Raw genomic sequence first — 14,861 nt, 5'->3', positions numbered from 1 at the left:
TGACGTCGATTTTACTTTTTTGACTTATGCAGATAACGTAGTAAATGAATTATAAATGAATACATTTAGAAGACAGTCAAATATTTAAAAACTTTTTAGTGAAATATCTGTCACAATCATGTCATATACTTACTTATTTACTTACTTATTACTTATTTACTTATATACTTTTACTATTTACTTCCTTTATTTATTTTGCTTCTTAGGTTAAGCTTTTTATAATATGAATATAAAAGTAAAATACAAAAACACATACAAAACAATATAAAAAACATATAAACACATTATAAAAAACCTAACCTAGGGTGCCGCCAGCAGCGGGGCAGGGCCCAAGCTGCCGGTGGTTAGGGCTGCAGAGAGAGGAACCGTCGGACTATCCGCGCCGTGTCCAAGATCACCGCCTTCTGCATCTGGCCCTTGATCCAGCCACCTAGCGAGAGTCTCTTAAGATGTTGATCGAGACTCTTCGCTATGAGACCGTTCGCTGAAACGACTATCGGAACAATGATCGTTGAATCAACATCCCACATGGCGGTTATCTCGTGAGCCAAGTCTAGGTACTTACTGGACTTGTCCTTCTCGGCTTTCACGAGATTCTCATCATGGGGGATGGTGATGTCAACGAGCACGGCCCGGCGTTGCGGTCGATCTATTATCACAATGTCAGGCTTATTGGCTACAATTTACTTATTATTATTATAATATTATAAATGGGAGAGTGTGTGTGTCTGTTTGTTTGTCCGTCTTTCACGGCAAAACGGGGCGACGAATTGACGTGATATTTTAAGTGGAGATAGTTGAAGGGATGGAGAGTGACAGGCTACTTTTTGTCTCTTTCTAATCAACGATTTCCCTAAAATGGGGGGTGGAAGTTTGTATGGAACATTCCGAAATTTTCGAATTTAACGCGAGCGAAGCCGCGGGCACAAGCTAGTTAATAATAAAGAGTACTACCGTGCGTACGTACGACAGCACTTTTTAGCACAGCCTATGATAGCCCGGATTTAAGCTTTCCCTATTTAATCAGATTTTATATTTTTGTAATCGAATCGTGTATGAGCTTTATGTAAAAGTTCGTACCATGAACAAAACTTCAATTTTAGGTATGTTTAAAATGAGAAAAATATAAATATAAATAACGCTGAGCCATCTTAGACGCCGGTACCTATTTTTGGATTTTATGAGTACTATCCACCGTGCATTAAACACATAGTTACATCATTTAAAATACAGGTTGATAAACCAACGGCACCGAGACTGCCATTGATGCGCCCGCAGATGTTTGTCTCTTTCTGTGTGTCACGGCCGTTGGTACAATATAGACATAATAATAAGCAAAAGCATACCTGCACAACTTTGATTATTATTTATAGCTGTTATACCTAACATTACAGGAAAATACGACCGCTTTTATAGTAACTTAACTTTTACTTGAAGACTGATGGGTGGATTTTCAATGTCCAAGGAAAATATAATAACTCTATCAACTCGATTCAAATCGATCACACAGGCGGAGAGAGTTACACCACTTACAACACAAGTGCTCCTTTTGTGCATTTTTAGTACGGAACCCTAAAAATAGGTAAACACTTAAATTAATTATAATAATTATCTATGTAAAAACATGTAGATAATTAATGTTTAGCCTCCAAAATCATAATCTTTCAATTTCAACCGAGAGAAAGAACTATTTAAAAATTCTAATTAATTTTATTTTCTCTTCTAGTCGATGCTGCCGATGACTCTTTTTCTAGACAGATCAAATAAGGTAAGGTAACACTACATTAACCTACCGCTACCTAGTAAGGACAATAGTTTTCCATTTTCCGGTTAGGTGCAACAAAGGACTAAGAGTAAACTAACCACATAATAATTAACATTGGTTTACCGCAATTAAATTACCTCATTTGTCACGTGTCAAAACCCATTTAAAGACAATCATACATACAATTAATGTATATAGTATATATTTGTATTATTCATGTTATTACACACACGCGTGCCAGTTTTTAAAGGCGAGATTTGTCCAATCCAAAATGTACAAGTATTTAATCATTACAATGTCACTATTAGGCACTATTAGGGCCAGGGGGCCGATTTTTGAGTCTCACTGTCACTAAAATACCGGTTGAAAACGGTGAATTCCCTATTATTTTCAGTGACAATTTTCTGAATTCGAACGCCGTGAGACTCAAAAATCGGCCCCCAGTTGCATCAACCACATTTATTTTGACAGACACATCATCGTCACGCAGCAGACGTCTATGGAACTTCCCATATTATAAAATTTAATGAACGCTTTAACGGTGACAGACGGTTTGACGCAACGGAACCGGCCCTTGTGTGTGATGCTGTAAATGATTAGTCACCGACACAGTTATGTGCATACTTCACATTTGCACAACAAGAGATCGCATAAGAGTAAGTAATTTAATCTCTTTAATATAATGTATGGCCTATAGCAACTCAATAGCGCTTCCTGCAATTATAGGGAATAGTTATTTGTTATACAAGGGGGCAAAGTTGTATTTTAACGCCGAGTGTGGAATTGAAAAACGAGCAAGTGAAAGGATTCTATAGTTGAACCACGAGCGAAGCGAGTGGTTCGAGAATAGAATCCTGAACTTGCGAGTTTTTTTAACACACGAGAAGTAAAATACATTTGCACCCGAGTGTAACACAAAACTTTTCCTCTCACTATAGCGAGGAAACTACAACGCAAAAAATGCATTTATCACTGCTTCCAGTAGTTCCACAGGTGGTAAATCATCTTTATTACTAGATTCACCTACTTTTATCAATTTTAAAGCAGTTAATTTGACTTTATTCAAGGTCAAATTACTTTACCCACTAGTGGATAAAATGCGTTTTTACCCGCTGGTATTAAAGGACAAAACACGTGTTTCCGAGCTAGTGAGGGGAAAAATAAAATAACTCATATGTTCACCATATATCAGCATAGCGTTAGCGATATGTCGCGGCACAGCAAGGAAATATGTTGCCACCAAAATCCTTGGTGCATTAGCTCATGGGTCTAGTAGTAGTATAAGTAGCCTTCTCTTCTCATGTAAATAATAAATGCATCTTTCTTTAATAAAATAATATTAAAACATTATCTTTGTTTTTCTTTCCCTTGTTATTTTGTTATATTTTGTTTATATGTGTACTTACTTTTTAAATTTTATTATCGAATTATTATCAAGAATTATAAGTTGTTTAATCATACCAATATACCTAGTAGATTGCATTTAAAATATCGTCTAAACATAATACACATATTTAACTAGGTAAGTACTGATTAAATTATTTACCTCAACCACCTCTATTCGCCATGCTCAAAGCGATATGATAATTTTAAGTGTTTACATCTTTTTCCGTACCTATTTATCACGATGCACAGTTTGTGGTAAACAATTTTCTAAAACATTCCCGAATGCGGTTCTACTATCAAATGTTCTAAATACATGCGACCACACACACACACACAGACACACGCGCACATCCGCATCCACATCAACCTGTAACGATCAGCTGATCTTAGTCACACTAATAAACACGTTTACTAGTTTTCCGTACTAATACTATATTATTTAGCTGACCATTAGCGAAGCGTATCTCATTGGAACATGGTTTAAATTAGATCAATGGTGGGAGGACGGAGCTTCCTTGTGGAGCGCAGGCGCATGTCCCGTGCGTGCCGCGCACGCGCGCTGCACGTGCGGCCATGGCTTGTTTAGATACAGATAACCGCCGCCGCTGTAACTGTAATGCTGTCAGTTACGTGCAGAAACGTATAAATAACATACCAATATGATAACTCCTCGTTGTTGTGTACGCGCAAGAATATGACGAAGACGAATATGGGTGACAGCTACAAAATTGTTTTTTTCACGCAAAAATAAATACATACATACAGTCACGCCTGAATCCCATAAACGGGTAGGCAGAGCACATGAAACTACTAAAGTCTCAGTGCCACCCAAGAAAGCGAAAATTGTGACATTTGTGACATTGCAGTGACATGTTACCAGCCTCTCGCCTACACTACAATTTAACCCAAATCCCACAGTCGACTACGCAAAAATAATCTTCATTATTGTCTTTACAATATTAGAAACGTACTGATAATTTGGTAAATTTAGAGCGAAATCTGATTTATTATATTTTTTACCATTCTCCTTAACATTCATATATTGTGAGAATCGATCATCTGCTATCCTATAATTGTCATCTTAGTATTAAATTGTACGTTTCTGAATATGCTTTATACCAACTTTATATAAATTATATGTATTTATCGCATTGAAAGTTCTGGCGAAACTGGAAGATTCCAGATGACGTAAAAATAAGTTCATTGAGTAAGCTAACTAATTAACTGACATAACTATCGATATTATTTTATTGTTTTTGTGTTCATTATTAGTCGCTTAGTTATTAATATATGTATCAAGATACTTCCAATCCAGTATTTAAAAAATACTTTTTTTATACATAGGTATATGATTTCGAGCTGTAATTATTTATATATATTTTTTATTCAGTACCTACCTATTTTATTTTTTGCTACTAATTAATAAAACAATCGTTATTTTACGTCTGTATTGATTTAGTGTAATCTGTGTAATTTCTGTGTGCAAAATATTACGTTTGTTACTTAGGTATGGCTCGTGCATCATTTATTTTGATGGATAGTAGGTACGAGTATGTATGTAAATTTCTGCAGTAAAAAATATTTTTCACCACACTAACTGGTAAAGGCTTACTTTGCTATTCGAAAACAGATAGCAAAATTGCATTTTATCCACAAAAGTGCAAAGTAATTTCATACAAATTTTTACTTGATGTCTAAAGCTGGCTGGTAGAATTTACCTATAAATAAAGATTTTGAATCAAAAATATTGAATAGATTGATGGATTTGAATTAGTTTGATGTTTTATAGTCAGTATTTTCAAGTATTCTGTTCGTGTTGGTATGGTGAAAAATTTTGTGTTTCACTCGGTGGCAAAGGTTGTTTAACCTTCGTGCCTTGAAACCCTCGAAACGCTCAAGATTCCACTTTTTGAACCACTCGCTACGCTCGCGGTTCAATATTGGAATCTTTCGCTCGCTCGGGTATCAATATTGGCACGTGCGGTTAAACAACAACTTTGCCCCCTTGTAAAACAAATAACTAATAATTTAAAATAGTTAAAGTAGTTTGTGTTTCGTATCTATTCTGAAACAACCACTTCAGTAACAAATAGTGTTCTCTGTTTGCAACGTCCATCTATTGCTTGATTTCTGTTTCAAAAATATCAAGTGGAAATTCTTCAGAAAATTGGTCTGGTCCCTGGCTGGCGAATTGCAATGCCTCTTGTTAGTTGTCAACCAGCCACATCCTTCTAATCCTTCTTACTAACCCGCTGGTTTTCTTTTGTTTTTACATGTCTATATTGCAGCAATTTAATATTCTTGGGTATAATAATATGAGTAATTTCGCTTAGAAGATAGAGAGAGAGAGAGAATATTTCACTTTTGGGCTTTCCATACATTTTATATCGGACTATCACTATAAACGTATTCTCTTCTATTAACTCTTTACGGTAAAAATTATAGTAAGTACTTAACTAACATATTATTTAAGTATAAATTATTAGAAACTAGCTTTTGCCCGCGGCTTCGCTCGCGTTAGAAAAAGACAAAAAGTAGCCTATGGTACTCTTAGGGTTGCAAATAGAAAAAAAAACAAATGTTTTTTTTTTTTCAGAATTGTGAAAAAAAACATGAAAAAAAACCGAGCACCATGGTTTTTTTTCTAAATATGGTTTTTTTTCAGATGAGCAAATAATTCGACAGTAACGGTTTTTCGTGAGTTGTAACGTGTTTCAATAACAATAAAGTTCATTTTAATTCGCTTATCATTCAGTATACAATTTATTGGGGAATCCCCGATGCGGCGTGCAGCGTGGAGAGGCGGTGGTGTTGCCAACAGTAAATAGTGATAACTAACCAACTACAGATTTCGTAAATGTTTAAAATGTTACTTTTATAAGACCAGAAATTAAAGTTATTAGATTAAATTGGTTTAATAGTTAACATTAAGTCTAAAAAAACCGTATAAAAGTATTAACTGCTTTGCAAAATTTCATATTTCGTACTTTAGAAAAAAAACATACTCCAGAAAAAAAACCGTATTTTTTCACGGTTTTTTTTCATGTTTTTTTTTCAAGCCAGAAAAAAAACCGTTTTTTTGCAACCCTAGGTATGGTACTCTCCATCCCTTCAAATATCTCCACAAAAAAAATCACGTCAATTCGTCACTCCGTTTTACCGTGAAAGACGGACAAACAAACCGACACACACACTTTCCCATTTATAATATTAGTATGGATTAATTTTATAAGAAACATACTTATTTTATACAGGACCAAAATAAGTGTCAATTTGCCAAATTTAAAAAAACCGGCCAAGAGCGTGTCGCTGTCGGGCCACGCTCAGTGTAGGGTTCCGTAGTTTTCCGTATTTTTCTCAAAAACTACTGAACCTATCAAGTTCAAAACAATTTTCCTAGAAAGTCCTTATAAAGTTCTACTTTTGTGATTCTTTTCATATTTTTTAAACATATGGTTCAAAAGTTAGAGGGGGGGGACGCACTTTTTTTTCCTTTAGGAGCGATTATTTCCGAAAATATTAATATTATCAAAAAACGATCTTAGTAAACCCTTATTCATTTTTAAATACCTATCCAACAATATATCACACGTTGGGGTTGGAATGAAAAAAAATATCAGCCCCTACTTTACATGTAGGGGGGGTACCCTAATAAAACATTTTTTTCCATTTTTTATTTTTGCACTTTGTTGGCGTGATTAATATACATATTGGTACCAAATTTCAGCTTTCTAGTGCTAACGGTTACTGAGATTATCCGCGGACGGACGGACGGACGGACGGACGGACGGACGAACGGACGGACGGACGGACGGACGGACGGACGGACGGACGGACGGACGGACAGACAGACATGGCGAAACTATAAGGGTTCCTAGTTGACTACGGAACCCTAAAAAAGGATATGAACACCATCAAGCATGTTGAGGTAAGTACCTAGGTACTTAATTAAAATCAAGGTTACTTGGTTTTCGAAGTAAGTAATTACTATTACCTAGATATTTTTCTAGCACGAACGTCAAGTTGTAAGTGCTTGACAAAATAAAAACATCGACAACCCTTTTATCAATACAATAGCCTTACATAAGGTTAATTAATAATTACCCCTAATAACAACCTCTAAAATTTTGAATAATAATGTAAGGACTTATGTAATTGTAAACTATTAGAAACTATTAGAATATGGTACGTTTTATTATTATTCTCCATTTATTTTCAAACATGTGACATTTGTATAAAACATTAATGTTATATACACCTAAATTCAAGCCTATATTCCCTAAACGGGGTAGGCAGAGCACATGAAACTACTCAAGATCCAATGCACGGCACGGCAATAATTAATGACATAATTAATTAATGACATATTATAATGTAAGTTATCGATGAACTAAATATCGGAAGGAAGTCACTAGTGTCACTTCGTTAGTGCTAGAAAAATATCTAGGTATAGTAATTACTGAGCGACCTACATATTGAGATTATGGAAAATTATGTTGATAACAACTATTCATTTATGTATGAGGTACTTTTTTCGCATCTCCTGTTGTTGTTGTTTGCACGTGTATACTATGTTTAGAATACGTTTAACATATTCATTTCAACAAGTATAGACCTTGAATGACGGCATATGCAAAATAAATGGGTATCATCGAATTGTTGAAATTTTTATCTACACGATTCACGTAAATAAACAATTCCCAAGTTTCCCGACGTTAAATAACGTTACTACTTTTAAAAAACTTGTATCTTCGTCTGTCAATGAAAAGAAAATTGTAGTAATTATGTATGGAATGCATATAGACTTACTGCGTTTTAACTTTGAGGAACAGCGTGAGATACGAGATTTTTTAAAAGTAGTGACGATAAGGAATACTTTACATTCTTTACAATTTATAAAAGTTAGATTTTTTAATAATATAAGTATCTCACAAGGAATATTGTAAAAGAGGAGAAGAAAATATTATTATCACAAAATTTTGTAAAAAATGTAATTAATCATTAAACTATTATGAAAATCTATCATTCGCAATGCGAAATATTTAGTCGTATTTTAAAACATGAAGAGGAAGCGTGTTTTATTGTTTATGATTGATTAATAAAAATAAAATAAATAATTCTTCGAAAATCCCAATACTAGTCATGGTTGACCCATCATCACTATTATACGCGCCTCGTTGTCATAATTACAGGAAGTATATTGTGGCAACTATTTACACACAGCTGAAGTAGTAAATAAGCTACCATACAAAAAATCATTACTTATAACAATTTAGCATGATGCATCCGTCGGTTATCATCTTCATTAACTTCCTCTTCAAAATATTATAGAGTATGACGATGGCATAATAAAACACTAAAGAGTCCCTAATTTTTTACTTGAAGTAGAGAATAGTTATTTGTTATACAAGGGGGCAAAGTTGTATTTTAACGCCGAGTGTGGAATTGAAAAACGAGCAAGTGAAAGGATTCTATAGTTGAACCACGAGCGAAGCGAGTGGTTCGAGAATAGAATCCTGAACTTGCGAGTTTTTTAACACACGAGAAGTAAAATACATTTGCACCCGAGTGTAACACAAAACTTTTCCCCTCACTATAGCGAGGAAACTACAACGCAAAAAATGAATTTATCACTGCTTCCAGTAGTTCCACAGGTGGTAAATCATCTTTATTACTAGATTCACCTACTTTTATCAATTTTAAAGCAGTTAATTTGACTTTATTCAAGGTCAAATTACTTTACCCACTAGTGGATAAAATGCGTTTTTACCCGCTGGTATTAAAGGACAAAACACGTGTTTCCGAGCTAGTGAGGGGAAAAATATTATATTGGTGGTTTCAAGTTGTAAACCTCAATGCACTCTATGTTTATAACAAAAATATATATGTTCATGAAATTGCGATTTAATCCTGTACCTAAAATAAAACCCAATTTTTTTTCATAATTTTCTTAGCACTCTCGTACTACTTACACGTATTCCATCCATACTTAATTATTTTATGGAGGAATCATAGACCTAGTTGCAAAAAGCAATGATTCATTGTGCCGCAAACACTAGCGGTTTATTTCCACAAGACTCAACAATTTTACCGCGTCCTATTGTTAATTAGAGGAAACTGTTCGCTTATCTCTGCTAATCAATGCGGTGATATTCCATACATAGATACTGTATAGCTGATCTATGTATAATCCTCAATCTGATAGCTCTGTGTGTAGGTGTTTTTCCTACAGTAATAAAAAAACATAAAAAGTAAAATAAATAAACCGTTTTTACCTACAGTTGCCCAAAACCTGAATCCTGGTATTTTATGGTTCGTTCTTTTCAGAATCACGACCAGACTCAAAACCTAATGAATGATACAAAATGTCTCAAAAAATAAATGAAAATTGTAATTCATTTACTTATAACAGTTGTAACGTCACGTCCATGCAATTTTGTTGTTTATTAAAATTAGAATGTCCTGGGTGGCTAGCCGAATGGCACAATCGCTCACGAAACGCTCACGAAACGAAGCGCTAGTAGATATCTATCTCTATCGCGCTTGCGTATTGGCGCGACAGAGCCAGCGGCGTATCGCTTTCGTTTGGCGTCGGAGAAATGCCATTCGGCTACGGGGCCTGACTTCCAAATGTGTTCGTAGCGCTACGCTCTGCACTCGTAGCCGATTCCTCCGTCCGCCTTCGTAGAACAGTGGCGTATTTACCCGAGGACTCACATAGGGGTAAGTATTTAACTAAAAGAGCTGGCCAAAATCATAAGCCAAAGTCATAAGTAATTCAGCTAATTCACACAACATTTAACAAATAACGTATCCTAAACCTTCCTCAAATGAGATTCCCATGAAAGTCCGTTTTTGACTTTATCACGAACATACAAACACACAGATAGACGCGGCGGGAAACTTTGCTTTATAAGCTGTTAGTGATGTTTACGATACAAAGAAATCAGCCGTTAAACTGATAAAGTATATAAACAAAAGTTTACCTTTTAACCTCAGTTAGCGATAAAGCCGACAATGAATCGTCGTAAACATCATATAATTAAATAGCTACATTTATTTTTTCGAGACTGACAAAAATAAATTATGAATTATAATCATTAATGACAATAAATGACTGATCATGGCCGTATTCGAGCAATGCTTATAAGATTTCACGTGATACGATACCGATTTGTTAGTTTCAAAAGTAAGCTAAAGTCACGCAAGATCTTTTTCACAAACCCAGCCCTCGAACACCAAACGGCACAAGAGGCTCGTCTTATAGCGTGGAAATCGGAGCTCAATGAGAACTGGCTAAACATTGATCCAACACCCAACAAGCATCTACCCCCTAGTGTGAGGGAAAAATGGTGACCTGGAAGTCCGTAAATAGATTAAGATCAAGAGTTGGCCGATCTAAAAATAACCTCCTATATAGGACGTTAAGGACCCCCAACCCGCAACCCGGGACAAAGTGGTACATTAATATGTGAATCTGGTGATATAGGTACAAACAACGCAACATATGATGCAATGTTCCCTGTGTTCAGCTAAGTGCACTACAGAAGACCTTATACAAACCTCTCGAGGAGGTGGCAAGATATTGGCAAAATATTATTTAGTTTAGAACTTATGACCCCTTCATACGACAGAGAAGAAGAATTTCAAAAGTGACAACGGCAGTTGCGTTTCCTTAGAAGCCGATTCGATTGATACCTACTTAGGCACATACGTAGATCCTACCGCGAACCACATTGCCTCCCTGGGCCCTGTTGTCACACCTACCAACGTAAGTACGAATTTTCAAATGCATCAAAGAGGGTTCGTGGTTGGCCCTCAGATTCTGTTGTGTGAAACGGTGATGAATAGGTATGTGACATCAGTGCGCACAGTCAGTCGACAGTACTGAGCCGTAGTTGGCTTGGGCGTAGCTATATGGTAAACACACTTGTCCCACGTACGCAATGTATACAATGCATTATGAAATCTGGACCCTGATATTTGTATGCTTAGTTAGAAACATATTTGTCACGCGCAATGCTGTCCCACGCGTCCCATGGGAACGTGGAGGGGATATCACACGCTTTCCCATGTGTACGATTACGGCTCAGCCACGACATTGGTCTAAGCGCGACAGCGGCGAGCGGCGGCCATACATTGAAGCAAGACACAGCGATGGGACTTTTCATTCGCACGTATGGCTGCCGCTCGCCGCTGCCGCGTTTAGACCAATGTCGTGGCTGGGCCGTTAGTGTGTTTCTAGAGATCTTACGTTCCAGCGCGTCAGACATACCGCGGCACTCGCGTTGCAAAATGGCAGACGAACAACTCATCGAATTGGTTAGGCGATATGAAGCCATTTCGAATATTGTACTCCGCACCTGGAGAACTTACAATAACGTCTGATGTCAATACACGTCGTATACGTGGGACAAGTGTGCACACAATCTCTCCTACGTTGCATTGCATACGTTGCGTACATGGGACAAGTGTGTCCTTACCTTTACTTCCCTCGACCCACAGTATCGCCTTAGCGCAAAAGAGGGCTAACACCGCCACTGCCGCCAACTGATTCGGTGATCCTTCCTTTATTTTATTCATTAAAATTAGATCCTTTTACGCCCGTAAAAGATGGCGCCTGGTACGGTGTTATCGGCAATAACACATTTACTCGAGCAACTAAGCTAAGTACGTCACAAACTGATAGTACACGTACTTTGCATTTTGGGGTCAGTATCCCTGACTGTACACATTAATTGTGATATAATCAGAGACAAAGGAGAAAGATTTAGTACGCGACACTCCCCCTTTGAGTACGTTGAACCGTTCCTGGGTAAATATGAAGAGATAATTAAGTAGGCAAGTACCTAATGATACTTAAGTGGTGGTTTGGCGCAAAGGAAAATTGAGTATCGTTACTTTAGTAAAATTTTACAATTGAAGTAGTCGTCGTACCTATTCGCACAGCCTACTCTTTGATGTATTTATGTACCTATTATTTTACGAATAGCTTTTTTTGATTTTACTAATCGAATCCAATCAGACCAGTAATTCCCACGTATGTTTTGCCGTTCTTCGTACTTTTACAATAACGTAAGTTTGGCTTGTAGCTTCATAAGCCCTTGATGTAGTGACCTTAAATATGTATTTATGACTTTACCAATATAATCGAATTTATTTCTCTATCATGATGAGAATGGGAATAGGGACAGGTTTGCCATTTACATACCTCAAATTGTAATATGAAGTAGCTATCTCAATACCAAATTAATCGCCGTTCAGTATTCGAGATTTGAAATTGAGGTTTTCCGAACAAAAATACCACTGACATATCCGATCCACATCCAATATAGATTTAATATTTGATGTTTAATAAGTTCGAATCGGACTGTAAGAAAGCATTTTTATTCATGCTGATGCTGGATGCTTAGCCAAGTTGATAGCGCTTGTCCCTCGCTCGAATGGGGCAAAATAAATCTGTATATTTTTTTCAGTGATAAATACAAGCTTTTTTGATTGGTTATTAATTGACAAGAATAGTTTGGATATATCCAGATTCATTGACATTTGCCCTTTTATCGGAATCCAAAAACCTTGGGTGGCAGTATACTTAAATACTTATCTTCTTAAACGTGTCAAACTGAATTCTTCTTAATTTACTTAGTTCACATCTCTAGATAACTTTTATTGCGGAGGCCAAGCTTTAATTAGATTCTGTCAAAATCGGTTGATATTTGTCGATTTTGGATTTAAAGTTATGTATTATGAAATGCTCAAATAACGATTTTAGAATAGATTCAAGCATATGGTGTTTTATTTTAAAAATCCCTAATAAATTTTGTCCATGGGGAACTATTTATTATAAAGTGTTTTTTTTTTACTTTAAACTTATTTTATAAACAATAAAAAAGTAGCGTGTTCCGTAAAACATTGAAACTGTCTTCGTCTCACTTTAAGACTAAAGCCAGGTTTAGACGAGCAAGTTCTTGCTGCAATAAATTGAGCAATAACTTGCGTTTTTGTTTACACTATATGCAATTTTTGTAGCACAAGTTACATCTGCAAGCTGACAAGCAAGTTCTTGCTGGAAGATTTTGCAGGACTGTTTATATTAGCAATAACTTGTGGCAACTTTTGTTGCATCAAATCGTTGGTCTGTTTAGACTACCTGCAATTTTTCTGTCGCAAGTCTTTTTTAGAAGTTATTAGCAAGATCTTCCTGGCAAGTTCTTGCATACGTGTTTAAATGGGACAAGTGTGTTGGCGATTATACCACAAGTATTTACAAATTAAAAATGCCCGCTCATAGTAAAATATGTGCAGCTGCGGCGATAATAGTAGTACTGGGGAAGAAAACACGGAAGAATCGGAAGGGGGTAAAAGATTGGATTTTAAGACGAGATATTATAGGAATACAACGCAATTTATTAATCGAACTACGAAAAGAAGAACCTTCACGATATAAAAAAACCGGTCAAGTGCGAGTCGGACTCGCTCACCGAGGGTTCCGTACAAACTTTCAATAGTTGAATCATAAAAATGTTATTCATAGAACTCTACAGATTTTACTAAATCCCTCAAGACTCAATTTCCCACATAACAAGCAATATTTTAATATACAATTTTATTGGTAGACAACGTCCAAATAAAATCAAGACTATTCGGCTTCAATAGTTTATGACTTATCTTACTTACATGTCGCAACGACGCTCCTGAACTGACCTCATTATATCAGGAAAAACGCGATGTAGGAAATGAGCGTTCAACGTACAGCGACATCTATCGGCAAATTGAGTAAACTAATGCGCGCGAGCTAGTATGGAAGATGATTTTTATGGAATAATTGTTTATTGCGTGAACCGATTTTAACCATTTTGCCTCTATTTGAAAGCAGGTAATTTCATTGTTATTTTGTTAAAAAATACAGGTACAATAAACACCCGCAAGGGTGTTGAAATTGAAAATGTAAATCTGAAAGGTTTTTTATAAATAAATAAAAAAGTTTTCAAGATACGTGTACGATTTTATTTTTCCTGTAATATTCATTATAATACCCATGTTTGGTGAAAATTTCATACATTTATGTTCGTAAACTTCGGAGATAAGGGGGGGGAACGGTATTTTTTTTTACATTTTCCTTCAAAAAACATTTTTTTTCTACAACCAAAAAATTATAAAAAATAGTTTTGATATGTACAATTTGAGCTCTTTCTAACGATACCCCACTTGACCTAGTTACTTGAAATTTTCAGTTTGCCCCCCTTTCATTTTGGCCATTTTCTATCATTTATATTAATTAGTTAAAAAAAAAATACTTTCAACTTGTAGAGGTTTACAATGTTTATAACTATTCCAAATTTCATATCGATAGCATAAGTAGTTCTCGAGATATTTAACAATGTGACAGACGGACAGACCGACGGACAGAGTCGCACCATAAGGGTTCCTGTTGTACCTTTTTGGTACGGAACCCTAAAAATTGTAAAAATGAGTGAAGAAAACTTTAATTTTTTGCTTGAAACTTTTAAACCAAGTATTGAAAGACAAAAACCAATATACAAAAAATAACAGTTTTATTAAACTATTTATGGGTAACAATAAATGTGTTGACATAATCAATAAATTTAATTTAATAAGTAGGTACCCATATGAAGTGAATTACGTAGTTTTTTAAACTAGCTTAATTCTAAACTTGACAATTCAATTAAAATGCATATGAACCCTCATT

General features: G+C 35.6%; 1 long non-coding RNA gene across 1 annotated transcript; it reads left to right on the top strand.

The window, feature by feature from the left end:
- Positions 1-1,398: 1,398 nt before the first annotated feature.
- On the top strand, positions 1,399-2,554 carry LOC125233869. Its single transcript, XR_007177900.1, has 3 exons — positions 1,399-1,582; positions 1,727-1,768; positions 2,237-2,554. It is a non-coding gene; the product is annotated as an uncharacterized LOC125233869 (long non-coding RNA).
- Positions 2,555-14,861: the final 12,307 nt, after the last annotated feature.

Source organism: Leguminivora glycinivorella, chromosome 1 (genome assembly GCF_023078275.1).
Source record: "Leguminivora glycinivorella isolate SPB_JAAS2020 chromosome 1, LegGlyc_1.1, whole genome shotgun sequence".
NCBI classification, from domain to species: domain Eukaryota; kingdom Metazoa; phylum Arthropoda; class Insecta; order Lepidoptera; family Tortricidae; genus Leguminivora; species Leguminivora glycinivorella.
This window is presented reverse-complemented; position numbering and strand designations above follow the sequence as displayed.